The 18,859-nt window shown below is 40.8% G+C and overlaps 1 long non-coding RNA gene across 1 annotated transcript; it reads left to right on the top strand.

Annotated features, from left to right (window-relative positions):
- The first annotated feature begins 5,407 nt into the window (after window positions 1–5,407).
- On the top strand, window positions 5,408–10,919 carry LOC144583465 (uncharacterized). Its single transcript, XR_013537236.1, has 2 exons — window positions 5,408–5,560; window positions 9,542–10,919. It is a non-coding gene; the product is annotated as an uncharacterized LOC144583465 (long non-coding RNA).
- Window positions 10,920–18,859: the final 7,940 nt, after the last annotated feature.

The raw sequence follows: 18,859 nt of genomic DNA, 5'->3' as shown, positions 1-18,859 counted from the left end.
AAAAATTAATATAAGACCCTGTCTTATTTTCGTGGAAACACAGTACTATGCAATCTATGGCAGAATTCTTATTAGTTTAGCAATTCACATGTAAGACTTTTTTGGTCACCTTGAGAAAAATCCTCCAGTTTTTATCGTCCTTAAACTACAGCTGCAGCAACTGAATTTCAGGAGAAATGTTACATTCTATCAAGTATTCTGTTTGACATTTTATATCACTCATGTCTGTCACCCGAGTTGCCTAATATGAATTGACGTGAGTGGCACAAGGCCAAAGCCACTTGTCACACTTGTGATGTGCCTGCAGGAAGATCTGTCTAACAACTAGAGTTCTCTTAAATAGAGGTTAAAGCAATGATGCTGTTATGGAACATTTATGGGAATCTCTCTTAGATCCTTAAAAGCCCGGGCACTACACCTGTATCAAGCTTTTCCAAAGTATAAATCAATAAACCCAGGAGTAGGTTAATCACAGTTAAACTGAAATATGCTTCTCTCCAAATCATTATTATTTTCTGTACAGAACAATGTGTGCCAGACTTTCTTTAAAAGCAAAGTGTGTTGCTTATATATCACCCCATAGTGTGTAAAGCATTCTCTGCACAGTTTGCAATTCAATTATGCTGGCGACACATCCCACCCACTGCCACCCCGCAAGCTAGATACTCAGTTTACCGACCTTGGAAGGATGGAAGGTTGAGTAAACCTTGAGCCAGCGACCTGAGCCTGGGATCGAACTCAAGTCATGAGTAGGGTCTTGACCCTCATCCAGGCAGAAATAAAAAGCACTGAGTGACTTCTGTTATATACAGTGGTGCCTCGCTAGACAGTTACCCCGCATGATGGTTTTTCCACTAGACATTGACTTTTTGTGATCGCTATAGTGATTGGCAAAACAGTGATTCCTATGGGGGAATTTTTCTGGACAATGTTTGGTTCCTGCTTCGCAAACTGATTTTCGCTAGACGATTTTGACAGCTCCCTCCATGCTCGCAAAAGAGGTGTTTTTGGGACCTAAGCTTTCCAAGACAGTGATTTAAACAGCTGATCGGCGATTCACAACGTGGCTTTCCTATGGCCGATCTTCACTGAACAACGACGATTCTTCCCCATTAGAATGCATTAAACAGGTTTCGATGCATTCCAATGGGGAAATGTTTTTCACTAGACAATGATTTCGCTGAACAGCGATTTCAGTGGAATGGATTATCATCGTCTAGCAAGGCACCCGTGTATTTTGAACCCATGAAATTCCAGCTATTGGGGGTTAACTGAAGGGACAGAGTTGGAGTTAGGACTCATGGTTAGTAGGTGCCGTGTTTCCTGAAGCAATCAAGAGTTCCAGTGGATCTCACTGAGAATTCCAATTAAGAAACCCACTCACCCCAACAAAGGGGGAGCAAACTACTGTCATTGGGAATATGCCATGTTTGGTTTTCAGAACCATGGCATGCTGAAGAATGGCATGGGGCAATTTTTCTACCAATACCTTATTTTGGCTGGGACAAAAATGTACCATAAAGGCAAGATTAAATTTCTGTTCCACCTGTGTGTTTATTTTTTGCCTGAGGGGGAAGACCCCCCCACCAGCCCAAAATCATGTATGTGCCATGTTCTTGATACATGGAGATTTTGGCCAAAATCCTGTTGTTTAGTATAATAAATCACACTTGGGTAGGCCCACTGAATCAATGGGGATTTAGTGAAATCCCCATTATAATTCCATTGATATAAATGAGCCTATACTAACATCTACTTACTATAATGAAGTAAGTCACAGTTAGAGTAGGTCCATCTCAATCAATGGAACTTATGGAAAGGTTGACTCAGAAAATCCCCATTGATTTAATAGGTCTGTTCTAGCGTGATTTTAAAAGGAACGTGGTGGCGCTGCCGGTTAAAGCACAGAAGCCTCTGTGCTGCAAGGTCAGAAGACCAGCAGTCGTAAGATCGAATCCACGTGACGGAGTGAACTCCTGTTACTTGTCCCAGCTCCTCGCCAACCTAGCAGTTCAAAAGCATGTAAATGTGAATAGATAAATAGGTACCACCACAGTGGTAAGGTAACAGTGTTCCGTGTCTAGTCGTGCTGGCCACGTGACCACAGAAACTGTCTTCGGACAAACGCTGGCTCTACGGCTTGGAGATGGGGATGAGCACTGCCCCCTAGAGTCAGACAGGACTGGACTAAATGTCAAGGGGAACCTTTACCTAGTGTGATTTACTGTGTTAAGCAATTGTTTATAAACTTTCAATGTTGTTTGTAATGCTTAAGTATACCTAGTTTTGCATGATTTTTGGAATAAAATATGACTGGGGCATTAAAATGTCCCCTCTGCTTGGATGAGGGTTACTGATGATATGAACTAGGGCTGATGGAAATTCCAGTCATATATGTCCACATAATTTGCTTAGGAAGAGTGTAGGATATTTTTTTTCAGCCACATGGCATAGAAAGCCTGAATAGATTACAGTTAATTAATCTAGCACTGAAATTCACTGTGATTTGCTCAGTGAGACTTGGCCGTCAGCATTAATATCTTATGCATGATCTGAGTAAACCAAGGTTACCTTCCAAATAACCAATTAACCCTCAGTAGCTTTTTTTTAAAGTGCAAGGCTTTGCAGCATTCTTTGCTCAGAAGCCTTGTTCATTTCCAACAGGGCTTGCAGTAGCAGAATGCCCTCATGATAAGACTGCCTCGCTTGATTTTAGATTACAGGTTTAGAGAAGCTTTGCATTTCCTAGGAAGACAGTTTTATAATGGAACAGGAATAATCTAATAACAAAGCTGTCAGCAATGCAAAATCCTGTGACATTCCTTGGTAGTTCAGCATCATGGACATAGAAGCGATAAAGGGGCAGGTGAAATGGGACATAGAAACTGAATATAAGGTTGCTTTTACCTGCAGCTGAAATCCTACCCTTATTCAAGGAAAACCACCTTTTACCAAGCTGCAGAAAATTCAGTGTGAGTCTAACTCTTGATAAACCAGCTCCACTATTACACAAGCTGTAATTAAGACTCGCATTTGTCACACATTCCCCTTTGTTCAGATTTTTTAACAACTGTGAGAATTAACATTTTGCCACTGGGCTGCTCAGCCCACGACTGTGCAGTCTACTGTAACCATATGCAGAATCAAATAGAAACTATACTTTTAATTTTGGCATGATCTTACACAGCATTTTCTCATCACAGGAAAACATGTCTCTGGCAACTTTTCCCAGGATGTGTACATGCATACATGTTGGTGTGTATCTGAGTGTGTGTGTCTGTAAAAATCTCTGCTCAGTTGCATACGTATATCAAACCGCATTAAAAACTGTCCAGCTTTCGCATTGAATTTATAAAAGAAAAGAAAAATCCTGATAACAAAAATCTGACTTAGTATGGGCAGCCCAGTATCCCTGCAACATTACTACTATATCCATCAAAACAGGTTGCAGGCAAGGACATGTGGACCAGCATTACAGCAAGAATTAACAGCTAAAACTGCACAGTAAAGTGATTAAGCAAGTTGGGATATTAAAAAAGAAGAGAATAGCACTGGCATCATATTTTGCCAAGCCGGTGGCTTCCAGACGTGTGTAACTACATATCCCATTGTTTGGTCATGCTGACTGAGGAAGGTGGGAGTCATAAGCTCAAATGATCAGGAGGGCACCAAGCAAAGAGTTATGTTATGCACAGCCATATAATATTGTTGTGGATAATACAGTCCAAGGTAGATTTGCCAACAAATGGAGGGAATACTTGGTCCCTTTCACCTGGTCCAAAACGGCCCTTTATCATTATTATTAGGTTTAGCATCAGACTTTAAGTATACAGGCTGAAATCCTGTTGCTTAGCACAGTAAGCCACACTAGAGGTTCATTGAGCTCTTCCATAAATTTCATTCATTCAAATGGGCCTACCCTATTTTATTTTATTTTATTTGAAATATTTTGATTCCTTCTTTTTCCTCAGAAAGAACATTAGGTGGCTACCCTCAACTTTAACTATACATATACTAAAAGGATCAAATACCACACTAAAAATGGTAAACAAAAACACCAAAACACATTTGAGGCAGTTGTTGTTGTTGTTGTTTAGTCATTAAGTTCTGTCTGACTCACCGAGGCAGTAAGGTAACACAATCCATTTAAAATCCATACTTAGGCAGCCAATCACTAAGGGAAAGCTTGCCTGAAGAGAAAGGTCATCACCTGCTTGCTGTCGAACAGCAAAAATGGGGCCAGCCTGGTCTCCTGTAGGAAGGAGTTCCAAAGTCTTGGAGCAGCAACAGAGAAGGCCCTCTGCTGTGTCCCCACCAAACATACCTGTGAAGGTGGCAGGATCAAGAAAAGGTATTCTGATGATCTTAATACTTGAGGTGGCTCATAAAGGGAGATGCAGTCCTTGAGACAGTTTGAACCCAAGCCATTTAGGGTCTTATAGGGTCCAACCAGCACTTCAAAATTTGCCCAGAGATTTATCATAAACCAGTGGAGTTCATGTAACATGGGTTATGTGGTCCATGTGACTAGCCCCACTTAGCAACCTGGCTGCCACATTTTTGATCCACTGGAGTTTCCTGACACTTTCTAGAGGTAGTCCCACATAGAGTACATTACAGTAACCCAGCCTGTTGCAGTTTGCTATGCCACAGTAAATCACAAGAGTTAGCCCATTTGAATCAATGGAATTTACAAAGGAGTTGACTCATCAAACCCCATTGATTCATTGGGCCTAGTCGAGTTTGACATATTAAACTAAGCAACAAGATTAGTTTAATGTACATCCTGTGTCCTTTGTTTATTTCCCCTTAAACACAAGTCCACCCTCTGGATGCTTGTCCTCACTTCACGCTGCCACCAGGTATTACTCCCTTAATACCAATTAGAGAAATCTAAGACACGTGCTGCCAATACAACAGATTTATTGATAATATAGATGTTATGCAAATCACAGGTGAAATCACAGATGTTCCATATGAGCCTACCCGGCAGTTAAGATCTAGCCAGGGGGCCCTTTTGAAAGAGCCGTCCCTCAAGGAGGTAAGAGGGATGGCTTGTAGACAAAGGGCCTTTTTGGCAGCTGCCCCCTGACTATGGAATGCCCTCCCGACTGAAATTCATCTGGCACCGACGTTGATGACATTTCGGCGCCAGGTAAAAAACCTTCCCGAACCAGAAAGCTTTTAATTGAAATAACATCAACAGTGGGTCCTGATGGCAATTTTAATTGTATTTTAATCATTTTATCTTTTATTGTATTTTAGTTGAATTTTAATTGTTGTAAGGCGCCCAGAGACCTTTGGGTAGAGTGGGCGGCATATAAGTTAAATAAATAAATAAATAAATAAATAAATAAATAAATAAATGTTTAGAATTATTGATTGGATATCGTTTGCTTTCACTTAGGTTTGCAGTCCAGTTGAATCACACAAAGACAGCTTCTTCCTTCTCCAAATGGATTTACAATATACTGTATACAGAAGTTCAGCAGTACAAACCAGCAGCATGACAGCACAACATTCATAGAAGAGATCTGTACATCTCCACAGGCCCACGCAGGTATACACATGCACATTTACATATAGCCAATCAATGTGGACATTGCATCATCCCAGACTGCATGATTCAGCATTTTGCACACCTGTCAAGTATGGCTGCTGATTACCATAGGCCTTGTTTTGCCTCTTTGTGAAATTATCCTGGACATCTTTTAACTGAACTGTATGTGTGTGATACTATAATATTTCCACCTTGTCCTTCCTCTAAGAAACCAAAGTTCCTGTTCATGAGTGTTGTGTTATTTCATCTTCATACCTACTTGCAATTTGAACTTTTTTCCTTCTTTTTAGTGTAGGGTTTAGCAGATTGCAATGAAGCCTTAGCAACCAAGGTGCTGGCCTAAGACAAATCTATGGAACACATTTCTAATTCCACATTCCTAGGAATCACTGCAGTGTATTAAGCCACCACTTCTGACACTCAAGCTATATTGCAAAGAATGTAACTATATCCATGCGTTTGAACCACCCGAATGAAATGTATGTCTTCACAATAATCTATGAATAGTGTTGCTTCTCAATTTATTTTATCAAGCAATAGCTCTTGGGAGTTTTACATTGACAGTTGTCTTCTGGGGACACATGCCACCAAAAATTATATCTGTGCTGCCTTCATTCATTTCATAGAGTTTTGAGGAGTAGCAGAATTTAGTGTACACAAACTCTTTTGGGACAGTCTTTGAATTTATCTGCTAATAGCCTGTTTAATTTTATTTTTGTATCCCATGGCCCTTGATAACAGCAAACTAATTCCAGTAGCCCCGTTTAATGAAAATGTGCTGATGGAACTCATATTTCACTTCATTGACCATAATGAGCTATTTCATCAAACTGTCCATATGACACCATTAGAGGGAAAATGATAAATTTACTAATTTGTTCACTTGAAATTCAGCTACAAATTAGAAGAAGCAAAACAAAATACTTTACAGAGAGGTGTGTTATACTTCAACCAAACGATATGTCTGAGTCTTCATGAAACAAAAGCACTGACTTTTGCTACATATAATGGAGTGCAAACATTAAATATGTTTTGATTAATTATTTGCATTGTACAAGCTCAGCAGAACAAATATATGCATCAGAACTGCAGGTTTCCTCTTGTATGTCTCTTTAAGGATTATATGCTCATCATCAATTTAATTATTGTGGTAACTGGTCCCATCAATCTAAACATTGTTAGGCTCACTGATTCTAGAACAAGATGGCTGTGCCTTGCTAATCATCTTTTGCAGAGTACCCAAAAGCAAATTAAGTATTTCCAAATAGTTGTTGTAGTAATCCTAAAGCAATTCCAAGAAATGGGATTCCAAAACTGTGCTCCAACCTCACAGGAGCTTCAGATTATTTAGATAATAATAATCATAGTGTTGTCAAGTCAATTCTGACATGGCAGCTCTTTCCAAGGTTTTCCTGGTAGGGGTACTCAGAAGTGGTTTACTGTTACTTTCTTCTGTGGACATCCTGTGACTGTGCAGCTTGCCCAAGGCTACACAGACTGGCTTTATTCACAGGAGGCACAGTGGGAAATTGAACTCCCAACCTCTGGCTCTGCAGCTATATAAGTATTTTTCAGTGTATAAGACTATACTTTTCTCTAAAATCTTTAGACTAAAAGTTGAGGGTCGTCTTATAGACGGAAGTAAGCTTAGGAGAGAACAAAAACAAGTGGAGGGGAAAGCAGGGTTCAAAGCGATTCTGCAGTGCTTTTATCCCTTTCCCCCTACACTTGCTAAGCCCCACTTAGATTTCTTAATTATGGATTATAAAAGTAGGGGGTTTCTTATACATGGGGGCATCTTATACATGGAAAAATACGGTACCTAAAGCACTGAGCTGTCCAGTCAGCCTTAGACTGTGGCACAATGGCCTTTTCTGTGTCACAAGATGACATCACAATGTGTTGTAATATTATACTTTTTAAATGTACAGTATATGACACAGAAAAGACCATTGTGCTATCAGACACTTGGAGATACATCTCACATAGACAAGTTGCCATTTAGCATCACTAATCACCTTGACAATGATAGTGGTAAGGAAGTAATGAGTGACTTGCCTCTTCTTGTAAATTGGGGGGGGGGGGCTGAAGAGCCTTTTATATTTGTAACCACAGCTGGTGGTGAATCGTTTGTTTAGAGTCAATGTCTGCTAAGGAAGACACCATGGAGAAGACTTGACACTAAGAAGTCATTTCTGTTCTTCTCATGCTCTCTGTTCCTGTGACTTCGTGACTTTTTCTTTCTTCATCCTTCTTCCCACCTGTGTATAAATTAGCAGTCCTCCAGTACAATTTGTTGAGAGTTCTGGGAACTTGTGTAAGTTCTAGTAACATGCACAGTAGAAGGCCAGTTACTTCAGCTAGAAGCAGATATGGAAGTTCCCTTTTATCCACCCTCACCAAAGTCTAGCACTTTTGGAATACAGTGGTGCCCAGCTTTACGATTACCTCATTAAATGACAAAATCGCTTCATGACGATGTTTTTGCGATCGCTATTGCAATCGCAAAACGATGTTTCAAAGGGTGATTTTCATTTGACTATGATTGGTTCCCTGCTTCGGGAACTGATTCTTCGCATTATGACAATCTAAAAACAGCTGATCGTTGGGTTTCAAAATGGCCGCCTGCTGTGCAAAATGGCTCCCCGCTGTTTTTAGGATGGATTTTTCGCTTAACAGGGATCGTAAAATGGCCGCCCTATGGAGGATCTTCGCTGGACGCTGAGGTATTTCACCCATTGGAATGCATTGAACTGGTTTTCAGTGTGTTTCAATGGTTTTTTTTTTTTCTCGCTTGATGACGATTTCACTCTACAGCGATTTTGCTGGAACAGATTATCCTCATCAAACGAGGCACCACTGTACAACACTCAGGAGGTGATCTTTAAGTGTAAAAAGGCTTTTGTATATTTAACTCACATGAATAGGCACTCAGTAGGTTTCCGGTTGATACAGAAGAAAAAATAGTAAAAGCAAGTTTCTTTTCTTAGCCTACCCACTGGCTAGGAGGATCTCTGGGGTTCAGCGATCCTGCCTGGAGGTCTAGCATCTTGCAAGGTGAAGAAGGATTTGGATTATAAAATGGAGTGACAAGGGGTGGAGCTTATTTAACCCAGGAAACAACAAATCCCTCTGATTGATTAGTATATAAACAAACAGGCAAAAAACAAGTTAGTCTCCGATGCAGGCCCCTTCCTCCCACATCTTGAAATTAACATTTGGATTGCTGATTAGCCAACACAATGCGGGGGGGGGGGGGTGATGTCTTTCATCCATTTCCTTCTCAGTTGCATAACAGGTCCCAACCAGACCTTCTTGGGGCAACTATTTGATAGGTTGGAATGAGTGCAATCCCTGTTGATTCCATAAATCACTGTAATCTGAAAACCTCACCAGGGGAGAAATCTTTTATTGATACCTGCTTTTAGGCACATCAGAATATGAATATATCCCATAAATAACTCCCTTGTTGTGCAGACAGCATCCAGCCCAAATCGGCAGTTCAGTGGATAACACATCATAGCCTACCTTGTGTGTGTGTGTGTGTGTGTGTGTGTGTTTAAAAAAAGGCAAAGTGAAGAAGATAGAATTGTCTGTCGTTTTAACAACTTTTCAACCACTCACTTTTGTAAATCAGATGTTTCCTTTAAGGGTAGAATGTTTGCCCTTTCTGAACAGAACTATAGATTATTTCTAGACATAACCACATGTGACTAATTGGTAGCTCAGCTCACGCTTCAGTCCCCTCTTGAGATTGGGAAGGCAGAGAAAAATGAAGACAGATTTTTTTTCATGTCCCTTACTAAATGCATCACATAATCATCTATATGCAGCCACATCAATAATCTCTATGCTGATAAATGGGTTTCTCTGTACTTATGGTACATGTGTGGAAAATATGTTTCAGGTGGGAAGAGAAATCTATTCAGGCTTTTAATAACTGTGGTATAGTTTTAATCTTATTTCAACTTTGCCTTTCAGATCAATAGCTATTTCTTCACAGCCATAATGTCTGAAGGTTCATCTGTGCCATCATGTGAAATTTTGTCTTCACAGTCTGAACTGCTTGTGCTGAAGAGGAAATTACTGAAGAAACCTATAGAAGATGCAGCACATGAAGTCTGCACAACTGCCCTTTAGATAGTTTTTCTACTAGCACTGTAACTGTAGAGTATGGACTTAACCATTCAGAGCTTTGAACTGGGAGATCATTCAGTGGAGTGCAAGAATGGGGTTGATTTAATGCTTTCCTTGACAGAGCAATGAGAAAAAGCTGTGAAGCAAATGGATGGCTCCCCCAAAGCAAATAGCACATTGAAATGAAACTTTCTTATCTTAGGACCACAGAACAAATGAATGGGTCAAATTTTCCCTCCATGCCTGATTTGATCCCCTTAGATATCAGCTCCCATGCCTGTTTCATCTTGCATTTTATGTCCATTTCCAAGTACATAAAACTTATTTAACACTACTTCAAGCATAAGTTGTATGTTTTAAAGAGAATTGGTCAGTTGAAAAAAGAAAACACCAACCCACCACTTTTAAAGAAGGGATACATCAGTAAAATAAATGTGGAATAGCTTTATGTGATTGGCAGGAATACTTGTTCTTACAGAAATGAATGTACTACATGATACCTGCAAAATATGCTTGCAGCAACAATTAACTTGAAAGGAACATGTTTAAATATGCTTATTAATTGCAATGCTATTTTGTTTTGTTCTTTTACTACCAAGGGTAAAAGCAATTCCTGTATGCAATCTGGGGGTGTATGAAAAATGTTTTATTGATATCATTTTAATAGACACTTATAATGTCACAAGCATGATTTAGAAACATGCTGGAGAGGACAGAAATACCAAGGAATAAGGGAAGGGATTCAGTGCATATCAATTCATAATCGGCTCACATAAATCAACTCTGCTTTAGAATCACTTGGCTTGGCTCCTAGTAAAGTCTTATTTCTACCACACGGTTTGATAACAGCTATGAGATACCATATAAGAATACCTCCTGGGCACAATGGCATGTAATTTAATGTCTAAAACATTTGCCACTTTTTCAAAGGCAAAATGTTCATAAAACAATGTGGTTTGTTTTTATCAAGGAATTTCTAATTTTCTTCTCCCTGTTGCTAATACAATCTCTGGTTGACCCTATTTTTCTGCTTAATCTACAGTAGTGGGTTGTCCCTTTTTTAATTGTTTAATCTGCTGTCTATCCATCATCATCGATTTGTAATTTGTTTTTAAACTGTTTGATTGATTTACTGACTGACTGATTCATTGATTGATTCATTGATTGCTGCCTTGACTACTATTTCATAATGGAAAGTGAATAAAATAAAATAAAAAATAGTATTTTGCCTCTTTTTCTTTTTATGTATTAAGTGCGGGGGCGGAGACACTTTGGCCAGCTCGAAGTTCTGGTCTGTAACTCCTATTAACCACACCCAACATGACCATTCCACCTTGGGTGACCCTGCTAGGAATCCAAGCTCATAATGGAGTCAGAACTCCTGGCAGCAATGCTCTCGGCTTCAATGACAGACTCTAACTCTTTCACCATGTTCAGGTTTGCGACCTAGAAATGAGAGGTGTACTGCTTGCATGTTTCGTGTTGTTGTCACACTATAGTATTTGCTTTGGTTTGGACTGTTAGCCACCCAGAATAATGAATGAATGAATGAATGAATGAATGAATGAATGAATGAATGAATGAATGAATGAATGAATGAATGAATAGCTGAGATTTGATGGGATGACTACGATGACTGGAAGTGAGCAACTGAGGGGCATTTCTTACTTGAAAAACAATAGATGCAACCAATATTCCCTCTAATTTTCTGGAGGGGGGGATCAGCTCAGAGGTCACTAGGCTCTGGCCCTGACTGCAAGCAAATGGGTGGCAACACCAGCTCGCCTACCTGCACCCGATGCAGCAGTGAGTGCCCTCATACCCACGCAGCTTAAAGGGAACATTGGATGCAACAGAAAGATGGGAAAGAGGAGCACTGAATATCAAAAGAAAACCACAGAGATTCAAGAAAATAAAGGTGTGGGGAAGCACTGAGTACACACAAATACAGAATGAAATGACAAAAAATTGTAGTTGGAGTGTATAGTAGACTGGCAAACCACGGAGAGGATATAAATGACGCTTTCCTTAAACTACCAATGTTTCAGGGAAGGAAGAAGCAAGCAGTAAATGCCAGATTTCTAGAATCTTGGTATCTGATGGTGGACAAACTACATAACACATGGAATTTCCTGGCATGCTATCCTAACTACTTATTTCCTCTTTCTAAGGATAGAGGAAGTAATGAGAAGTTTGTGTGTGTGTGTTTAGTCGTTTAGTCGTGTCCGACTCTTCGTGACCCCATGGACCAGAGCACGCCAGGCCCTCCTGTCTTCTACTGCCTCCCGGAGTTGTGTCAGGTTCATGTTGGTTGCTTCGCAGACACTGTCCAACCATCTCATCCTCGGTCGTCCCCTTCTCCTCTTGCCGTCACACCTTCCTAACATCAGGGTTTTTTCCAAGGACTCTTTTCTTCTCATGAGATGGCCAAAGTACTGGAGCCTCAGCTTCAGGATCTGTCCTTCCAGTGAGCACTCAGGGTTGATTTCCTTTAGAACTGATAGGTTTGTTCTCCTTGCAGTCCAGGGGATTCTCAAGAGCCTCCTCCAGCACCACAATTCAAAGGCATCAATTCTTCGGCGGTCTGCTTTCTTTATGGTCCAGCTCTCACTTCCATACATCACGACAGGAAAAACCATAGCTTTGACTATTCGGACTTTTGTTGGCAAGGTGATGTCTCTGCTTTTCAAGATGCTGTCAAGATTTGTCATCGCTTTCCTCCCAAGAAGAAGGCGTCTTTTAATTTCGGGGCTGCTGTCTCCATCTGCAGTGATCATGGAGCCCAGGAAAATAAAATTTGACACTGCCTCCATATCTTCCCCTTCTATTTCCCAGGAGGTGATGGGACCAGTGGCCATGATCTTAGTTTTTTTGATGTTGAGTTTCAGACCGTTTTTTGCACTCTCCTCTTTCACTCTCATTACAAGGTTCTTCAATTCCTCCTCACTTTCTGCCATCAGAGTGGTATCATCTGCATATCGGAGGTTGTTGATATTTCTTCCGGCAATCTTAATTCCGGCTTGGGCTTCTTCCAGTCCAGCCTTCCGCATGATGTATTCTGCATACAAGTTAAATAAGCTGGGGGACAGTATACAGCCTTGCCGTACTCCTTTTCCAATTTTGAACCACTCAGTTCTTCCATGACCAGTTCTGACTGTTGCTTCCTGTCCCACATATAGGTTTCTCAGGAGACAGATAAGGTGGTCAGGCACTCCCATTTCTTTAAGAACTTGCCATAGTTTGCTGTGGTCCACACAGTCAAAGGCTTTCGCACAGTCAATGAAGCAGAAGTAGATATTTTTCTGGAACTCTCTGGCTTTCTCCATAATCCAGCGCAGGTTAGCAATTTGGTCTCGAGTTCCTCTGCCTCTTCGGAATCCCGCTTGTACTTCTGGGAGTTCTCGGTCCACATACTGCTGAAGCCTACCTTGGAGGATTTTGAGCATAACCTTGCTAGCGTGTGAAATGAGTGCAATTGTGCGGTAGTTGGAGCATTCTTTGGCACTGCCTTTCTTTGGGATTGGGATGTAGACTGATCTTTTCCAATCCTCTGGCCATTGTTGAGTTTTCCAAACTTGCTGGCATATTGAATGTAGCACCTTAACAGCATCATCTTTCAAGATTTTAAATAGTTCAATTGGAATGCCATCACCTCCACTGGCCTTGTTGTTAGCCAGGCTTTCTAAGGCCCACTTGACTTCGCTCTCCAGGATGTCTGGCTCAAGGTCAGCAACTACATTGTCTGGGTTGTCCGGGATATCCAAATCTTTCTGATATAATTCCTCTGTGTATTCTTGCCACCTCTTCTTGACGTCTTCTGCTTCTGTTAGGTCCCTCCCATTTTTGTCTTTTATCATGTTCATCTTTGCGCAAAGAAGTTTAGTTAGCTTCAACTTGACTCTTCATCAACGGAAAAGGTAGTGAATGAGAATACTGAAACAATAACCTGTTGGCTTTTTCTAGAAGAAGAAGCTGAGGCAGGAGGGCAGGTATGTTTAGGTAGACATTTTGGTGAGTTATTTTTTCTAGGCTGACCTTTGTTTTCCCTTACCACATGGTCTGAGGGGGCGGGGTTTCAGCTAACAATGAGGGTGAACAGAAACTCCAAGCTTCAAGAAGTTCTCTGATTCTATTTTTGACCCTAATCTGGTAAATAGGAAAGCCAATTAGCATTGCATACACCTGGGAGTAGGAAACTTTTAAAAGTCAGATCATACTTCCGCACTATTAGAGAGCAGGCTTGGGAGGTGGGGCTTGTCAGCCTTGGAAGGCAGCCCATCTAGGAGAAGGAAAAATCCGATTTCAAACTTACCATATTAGGGTCAGAGATAGAGTCAGAGAATTTGAAGATTTCACACGCCATTAGGCGCGCGGTCCTGGCACACCCTCATTTAAGGAGGGAAAACCCCACCTCCTAGGCCATGCGGTGTGGGGGGGAAACAAAAGAAATCCCAGCAAAAACAAACTCCTCAGCAAAATGTCCATGCAGGCAAACCTGGTCTTCTGGGAGTACTCTTTTTTTTTTATCAAAGGTGGAGTACAAGCCATGAAGGTCCCATGGAGGGTACCAATGGCCCTGGACCCATCACAAGTTGATGTCAAGGAAACACCAGAAAAAAGTGGCCTTATGAAGAGGCTTGGTCCTCAGAAGCAGGAATGGCTAGTTCCTTATCACTGGCCCAAACCCTCTTACCCAGTTATACTGGTGTAGCACAAATGGTGTAACATTCAGAGGGGTTTGTGACTCGGCATACAGCTGACAATGCATACAATGATTGGCAAGTTGAGGATTCACCTGCAAAAGTTGGATTTGTGCACCTCTGCAAGAAAGTTTTATACAGAAAACACTGTAATTTTCACATTAGATTATTTATGAGGATAACATTCACTTTGTGTCATTAATGTGAAACATAATAATTTTCTTATATATGACAATGTGACCTAACATCTATAGCATAAAAGTATACTGGATGCAAAAATGATAGGCATGCAAACCAGCAGATATTCAATCCCTTTTTAATTTGAAGTAAAATAATGAAGCACTGAAAGGCTTTTTTTTTAAAAAAAGCTGCCCCTGAAGCTCTAGAGAAGCATCTAATATTGTTTAAAGAGCCACAAAGACAAAAATCACCAAATGCTCTCTATATGTTTGGAAAGCATCTTGGCTGTGTTCATTGGGCTGCTTGGAGCTGAGCTGAGATTATGTATTGCCTTACCAAAAGCTAAATTTTACAGTCAATTGAAAGTATGCTATCAAAATTATGCAAATGAAGTAAACTGGCACGCACATATTTATGCACATAAAGAATTCTGCTTTTGTAGAAAACAGAGTATCAAGAAGAGAATAACAAGGAAAGGGGCATGGAAACTGGGATCAGATGTTGTGGCTAGCTACCTGACAGATTGTGAGGCAAGAATATCATTAACTGTAAGAGAAACAGAGATGTACAGACCACTAATGCATCACCACCACCACACACTGTTCTTTACTTCCTGAGACAGGCTTTGTACAATTTCCCTCGCTATTTCTCCAGACATGAGGTCTAGAAACTTGAAGTTTGCTGTTGTTTTAATAAAAACATTTGGGTTTCGCCCTTATGGAACAACCTAATGTGTCAGATCAAAACATCATCTAGGCATCCAAAGAATGGTTTGTATGGCTCAGGTACACAGAGAAACTGCCTTGCACTACCTATGCACAAAAATAAAATAAAATATCCACACAGTATTATAACTTATAAGCATAACCAAATGTCTCACTGCTCTGTTACCATTTTCATGCTCTTAACGTGTTCCTGTTTATTGGTCATAAATTATTTATATTTGTTTAAAATATAATATGATATATAATGTTTAAAATGAAAACAGATTTTACATTGCCATGTTCTTTGGCATGTACCAGATTTTGCACCTGTGCAGTGAACCAATATATAGGCAGAGCAAATAATCTAGTGTTTGCAGAAAAACAAGTGTTCAAAGAGCGTGGATTTGGTGTGGTGCCATTCTCACGTACCGCTACATGGCTAAATTCAGTCCAAAAAATGTGCCCTTTAACATTTTACTTGCATTGTTCGAATGTAATCTGCCTGCCATTTCCATTTTACTAGAACTGTGCTGAGCTTCGTGATGGTGCCAAACCCAATAGACTTTCACCTAGGCTTTTTCAGCTTTAGGAAGACAGCTGAATAACCAACCAAATAACAGTAGTATAAATCTTCTTTTTTCGGGTAACATTTTTCTGTTAGCATTGAGCCTTCCCTTGCAATTACAGTTCATCATGCATAAAAAGTACTTGACAGTCTATTAATTTTCAGCTAGAATCCTCTATTACTCTTCACTTGAGTATGTCATTCAAGCTGCTTTAGAATCCAAACATTGGCCATTACCAACCAAGTAAAATTCTTCTTCCCAATTAACCCTTATGTTCTTATCGATACATCACTTTCTTCAGCCAATGCCACTGTGATTAAAAATACAGCTGGTTACGGGGATGACTTGAGGACTGAGACAAGTGGTATCACTCTCTCTCTCTCTCTCTCTCTCTCTCACACACACACACACACACACACACACACACACAAAAACACACAAACACACGCACACACACAAACACTTTTGAGTGAGGTACCCATCTGCTCCAGTTGTAAGCTGCCTGTGGTTGGTTATAGGGATGGGGGTCTGGTTACAAGACTTGCTGTCGGACTTAAGTTGCACCAGCGATTCGAATTTGGAATCAACTCTGGGTTTCTTTGCTTCTTTTTCAGTTACTCAGATTAGACTTGCAGCTTAGAAGCCAACACACCCCTCCCTGATTTCTGGGGGGGGGGGGGAAGCTTGTTTTTAATAGGGACTCTGATATGGGGCTTGGAACACCGGACTTGTTACCAAAGACTCAGATTCAAACTTGGGACTTGGATTGAAAGACTTGCCAACATCCCTGTTTGGTTATGTCGTTGTGAGAACTGAGCAGCACACTTTTCTCAGATTTTCTCAGAATGTTCTTATACATAAAATTAAGTTCTTTAGCACTGTGCTGAACGTAATGGCTTTGCTGAGATACGTTTACAGTGCATTCCTAGATGTTCATCAATAGTTCTACACCTAAGTGTGTATTGTCGATTTAAATGAATATCTATTGTTTCAAGGCCTGTCCACTGAAAAGCTCCTTCAAAAAAAGAGGAGAGGCCTTAAAATTGTCTATTGTTAGCACTTGGACCCCCTTCATGGATTGCTGCCTTCTTGTAGAGAAAAGGCTTGAGTAATTCAGAGAAGCTATGGGCTATGTAATACAAGTTTATGCACCAACCACCGATGCTGAAGGGGCTGAAACTGATCAATTCTATAAAGACTTACAATACCTTCTAGAACTGACACCAAAGATGTTCTTGTCATTATAGGGGACTGGAATGCTGAAGTAGGAGTCAAGACGTAAAAGGAACAACAGGGAAGTTTGGCCTTGGAGTGCAAAATGAAGCAGGCCAAAGGCTAATAGAGTTTTGTCAAGAGATCAAGCTGGTCATCACAAACACTCTTTTCCAACAACACAAGAGGCGACTCTACACATGGACATCACCAGATGGGCAATACCAAACTCAGATTGATTATGTTATCTGCAGCCAGTGATGGAGAAGCTCTATGTTTGTTCAGTCGTTTAGTCATGTCCGACTCTTCGTGACCCCATGGACCAGAGCACGCCAGGCCCTCCTATCTTCCACCGCCTCCCAGAGTTGTGTCAAATTCATGTTGGTTGCTTCGATGACACTGTCCAACCATCTCATCCTCGGTCGTCCCCTTCTCCTCTTGCCTTCACACTTTCCCAACATCAAAGTCTTTTCCAAGGAGTCTTCTCTTCTCATGAGATGGCCAAAGTACTGGAGTCTCAGCTTCAGGATCTGTCCTTCCAATGAGCACTCGGGGATGATTTCCTTTAGAATTGATAGGTTTGTTCTCTTTGCAGTCCAGGGAACTCTCAAGAGTCTCCTCCAGCACCACAATTCAAAGGCATCAATTCTTCGGCGGTCAGCTTTCTTTATGAGAAGCTCTATACAGTCAGCAAAAACAAGACCTGGAGCTGATTGTGGCTCTGATCACCAGCTTCTTATAGCAAAACGCAAGCTTAAACTGAAGTAGGAAAAACTACTGAGCTAGTCAGGTGTAATCTAAAACAAATCCCTTAGGAATACACAGTGGAAGTGAATAACAGATTTAAGGAACTAGATTTGGTGGTTATGTCTCTGCTTTTTAAGATGCTGTCTAGGTTTGTTATCACTTTCCTTCAAAGAAGCAGGAGTCTTTTAATTTCATGGCTGCTATCACCATCTGCAGTGATCATGAAGCCCAAGAAGGTAAAATCTGTCACTGCCTCCATATCTTCCCCTTCTATTTGCCAGGAGGTGATGGGACCAGTGGCCATGATCTTAGTTTTTTTGGCCATTGAGCTTCACATCTTTTTTTTTTTTTGCGCTCTCCTCTTTCACCCTCATTAAGAGGTTCTTTAATTCCTCCTCACTTTCTGCCATCAGAGTGGTATCATCTGCATATCTGAGGTTATTGATATTTCTTCCAGCAATCTTAATTCTGGCTTGGGATTCATCCAGTCCAGCCTTTTGTGTGATGTATTATGCATGCAGTATAAGTTAAATAAGGAGGGAGAATCACCTTCAGGGGCTTTAGCAATTCAGAGAAGCTATGGACAATGCTGTGCAGGGACAGCCAGGACGGACAGGTCATAGAGGAGAGTTCTGACTAAACATGATCCACCTGGAGCAGGAACTGGCAAGCCACTTCAGTATCTTTGCCAAGCAAACTCCATGGACAGAAACAAAAGGCTAAAAAACAGTTACTTAACATCTATTCAGGGGCCAGAGGGTTGTCTCAATGAAAGATTTTTAACCTGCCAGGAGAAGGAAAGGAGAGGGGGAGAGGAGAAGACACCCAGAAGATCCTCTCTCATATCATCACCAAATCTACCCGTGAAGCTGATGGGATGAAGAAAAAGCCTTTCTTAAACATCTTAAATCCCTGACAGGCACACTTGGTAAAAATTCATTCTGCTGGATACTGTAACAAGACACCATAACAGTTTGTCCTGTTTCATGGTCATGTGCATCATCCCTCTTCCCTCAGCTTCTTGCCCTCCTACAAAGGTCCATTTTTATAGCT

Source organism: Pogona vitticeps, chromosome 6, assembly GCF_051106095.1.
Source record: "Pogona vitticeps strain Pit_001003342236 chromosome 6, PviZW2.1, whole genome shotgun sequence".
NCBI classification, from domain to species: Eukaryota; Metazoa; Chordata; class Lepidosauria; order Squamata; family Agamidae; genus Pogona; species Pogona vitticeps.
The sequence above is the reverse complement of the archived record's forward strand: the minus strand, read 5'-3'. Positions and strand labels throughout refer to the sequence as shown.